General features: G+C 42.7%; 1 protein-coding gene and 1 pseudogene across 2 annotated transcripts in view; one reads left to right on the plus strand and one right to left on the minus strand.

Moving 5' to 3' along the window:
• PARG (poly (ADP-ribose) glycohydrolase) overlaps positions 1–4,081 on the minus strand; it is a 192,857-nt gene that overhangs the window by 163,842 nt on the left and 24,934 nt on the right. The window lies entirely within an intron of this gene.
• Positions 1,498–2,858, plus strand: LOC102255364 (annotated as a pseudogene).

A 4,081-nucleotide genomic window follows, 5' to 3' on the forward strand; every position in this document is an offset into this window, starting at 1 on the left:
AATCCACTTTTCATCGCCAGTCACAATTCGATGCAAAAAAGACTTTATTTCGTGCCATTGAAGCAACATTTTACTGATGACTTTTCGGTTTTCCATTTGTCTTTTGTTCAGTTGATGTGGCACCCATTTTCCTTCCTTTAAAATCTTTCCCATTGCTTGTAAATGATCGGAAATGGTTTGCTGAGCAACGTTTACTCTTTCTGCAAGTTGTGTTTGAGTTTGACACGCATCTTCATTCAATAATGCTTGTAACTGTTGGTCTTCAAACTTTTTCAGTTGACCTGGACGTTCTTTGTCTTTCACATCGAAATCATCACTTTTTTTTTTTTAATCATCACTTTTAAAGCATTTAATCCAGAGTTCACAAGTATCTTGAGATGGAGTATGTTCACCATAAGCTTCCCAAAGTATACAATAATTTTTTCTTCAAAATAGTAATGAATTAAAACTTCCTGCAAATGCTTTTTTTGGCATGAAATTCGACATTTTTAAGCGTAAAAATATCTATGATGTTAACACCTTCAGCAAATTTGACATATGAAGTTTTGAAGCTTGCTGTCAATACAATAAAATAGCATACATATCAAATCACATATATATCAACATATGTGTAACTCCATCTATTGAAAAAAAATCCGCTTTAGTAACTGGTACACCTGGTATTTGCAAGTTAATGTTCTGCACACAGATCCCATCTTTGCATCTACCAACATTCACCAACTGTGCTTAGAAGGAAAAGTAACAAATACAAAATGAAAATTTTTTCTTTATACAGTATTTTTTTTAAGTTTCTCAGCATATTACTTTGGGGTTCAAATCAGTGGTTAAAAAACTTATGTGTAGAAGGTGGCGCTTCAGGCAACGGACAGCACAGCCGTTCTCTTCAAAGGGGAGCCAGGAGTTGCTAACCTGGTGGCGGCTATGAGAGCCACAACTATAATGATGAGCTGCAGTTCTTAGAAAAAAACAATAAAGCTCAGGCCAATGTTGCTAAGTGGCTAGAGTGTTGGCCTGTACACCGAATGGTCTCGGGTTCGATTCCCGATCAAGGGCACATACCTTGGTTGCAGGTTCCATCCCCTTCCCTGGTCGGGTCCATGCAGGAGGCAACTAATCGAAGTGTTTCTTTCACATCAATGTTTTTCTTTCTCTCTCTCTCCCCACTTCTCCTTCTCCTTCTCCTTCTCCCTCTTCCTTTCTCCCTTCTACTCTCTCTAAAAATCAATGGGAAAAATATCCTCAGGTGAGGAGTAACAAAAAAAATTCAAAAAACAAAATAAAGAAAAAATTCAAAAAACTGCTAGAGAGCCCTGGTAGGTGTGGCTCAGTTGGTTGGACATTGTCCCATACACCAAAAGATTGCCAGTTCAATTCCCAGAGTACATGCCTGGGTTTCGGGCTCGATCCCTGGTAGGGGGCGTGCAGGAGGCAGGCGACCCATGTTTCCCTCTTACAGTGATGTTTCTCTCTTTCTCTCCTTTTCCCGTCCTCTCTCTCTAAAAATCAATTTTTAATAAAAGATTAAAAAAAAAAACTGCTGGAGAATCAAGAAGGGCTTTGTGTCCAACATGTAGGTTGAAGGAGTTTTCTATTGAATGATGCTCTGGGAACGTTACTATTTGAGGAATTAAGAAAATGCCTGTCTCAGGTTATGGATTTGCTATTGTGATTATGGCAGCCTTTGATATGAATGACCCTGAAGCAGTGGTGCCCCAGGTGACATCAGATTTTACATTAACTGCGGTGTCCACTTGCTAAGAACCAATGTAGATGAAAGTGAAGTCCCACCTGTGAAGGAGCACCTTGCACAAGCTATGTTTGACCACATTCCTGTTGGGGTGGGGTTCAAAGGTATCATCCCAATGAATGCCAAAGACTTGGAAGAAGCCTTGGAGATGGGTGTGGACTGGTCAATAAGAGAAGACTATGCCTGGGCTGAAGACAAGGAGCACTGTGAGAATGCTACAAGCTGACCTCAATAAAGTCTCTGCAAGAGCTAAAAATATAGGCCTTCCTCAGTTGGTGACCCCGGGAGCAGGTTACCACTATGCAGAAATTCAAGTTGTGGATGAGATTTTCAATGAGTATGCTGCTGCGAAGATGGGCACTGACCATAATGGATGGGTGTGTGAGATGATCCACAGTGGAAGCAGAGGCTTGGGCCACCCAGTAGCCCCAGATGCCCTGGTTGCTATGGAAAAAGCCAGGAAGAGAGACAAGATTATAGTCAATGATCATCTGTTGGCTTGCATTCAAATAGTTTCTCCAGAAGGTCAGGACTACCTGAATAGAATGGCAGCGGCAGGGAACTATGCTCTTCCATGACCTTCTTAACCTGTCAGGCTTTTGCTAAGGTCTTCAGTACAGCCCCTGATGACTTGGACCTACATGTGATCTATGATGTCTCTCAAAATATCACCAAAATCGAATAGCATGCGGTGGACGGAAAACAATGGACCCTGTTAGTTCACATAAAGGGATCCAGCTGAGCTTTCCTTCCTCACCATCCCCTCACTGCTGTTGATTATCAACTCACTGGATAACCAGTGCTCATTGGTGGCACCATGGGAACCTGCAGTTATATTCTTATTGGCACTGAATAGGACATGACAGAGGCCTCTGGAACAACCTGCTATGCACTGTCCCCAGCAAAATCTTGACGTTGATTTAGATTTCCAGGATGTCTTAGACAAATTGGCAGATATGGGAATTGCAATTCGTGTTGCCTCACCCAAACTGTTTATGGAAGAGGCTCCGAAGTCCTATAAGAATGTGACAGATGCTGTGAACACCTGCCAGGATGCTGCAATCAGCAGGAGGCCATTAAATTGAGACCAATTGCTGTTATCAAACGGTAGACTCCAATGACCCTTACTGAAATAGAAATGGACTGAAATGCTCTTCAGACACCAAGACTCAGAACCTGCCCTAGCTGATTTGGCTCACTGGATAGAGCATCAGCCTGCATACTGAAGGGTCCCGGGTTCGATTCCGGCCCCAGTCAGGGGCACATGTGGGAGGGAACCAATCAATTGTTCCTCTCACATCGATGTTTCTCTCTGTCTCTCCTCCTCCCTTCCACTCTCTCTAAAAATCAATGAAAAGCCCTAACCGGTTTGGCTCAGTGGCTAGAGCATCGGCCTGCAGACTGAAAGGTCCCAGGTTCAATTCCAGTCAAGGGCATGTACCTTGGTTTCGGGCACTTCCCTAGTAGGGGGTGTGCCGGAGGCAGCTGATTGATGTTTCTCTCTCATCGATGTTTCTAACTCTCTATCCCTCTCCCTTCCTCTCTGTAAAAAAATAAATAAAATGTATTTTAAAAAATAAAAATAAATAAAAATAAAAATCAGTGAAAAAATATCCTCAGATGAGGATTAACAACAAAAAGACTCAGAGGCCTGACAGGTTCCAAAGTGTGCAGCTATAACTGCCCATTGCAAATGGCTGACGGAGGCTCCTGTGTCAGGAGCCAGTACGATAAAATTACCTCCTGGGAGGAGTCACATGGTCCCCATTTGGAAAGGAATGTATATGCTTCCTCCCTGGTTGTCCCACAGATTTTAAGGGAAATTAGGGGGTGGGGATAGTTCAAGAAACTGCCTTACTCGGTCACACAAGTCTTTAATCATCAGAATAAACTTCTTTACACCGAGAGGTGTCATGAAGAACATTTTTATTATGAGAAGGTTTCAGAAGGCTTCCTTTTTGCCCCCTTTTGTCACGTTGTCCATTCACCCACCATCTAGTCCCTTCCCCTGCACTGAACAAAATCCTAAACACCACTCTTACTTGGAGAGTATCCATGGGTCATGTCAGGATTTTAGGTGATTGAATAAGGGACACACTGAGGAGAGAATATGTGTGGCAGTGTAGGAATAGGGACCCAAAAGAAAAAATTATTGGAGGAGAAACCAAGATGGCGGCATAGGTAAACACCGGAAATTGCTGCCTCCCACAACAACTTCAAAAATACAACGAAAAGACAAAACAGACATCACCCAGAACTACAGGAAGGCTGGCTGAGTGGAAATTCTACAACTAGAAGGAAAGAGAAAAGCACACTGAGACTCAGAGGAGCTGC

Source organism: Myotis brandtii, unplaced genomic scaffold, assembly GCF_000412655.1.
Source record: "Myotis brandtii unplaced genomic scaffold, ASM41265v1 scaffold766, whole genome shotgun sequence".
In the NCBI taxonomy this organism is placed as follows: domain Eukaryota; kingdom Metazoa; phylum Chordata; class Mammalia; order Chiroptera; family Vespertilionidae; genus Myotis; species Myotis brandtii.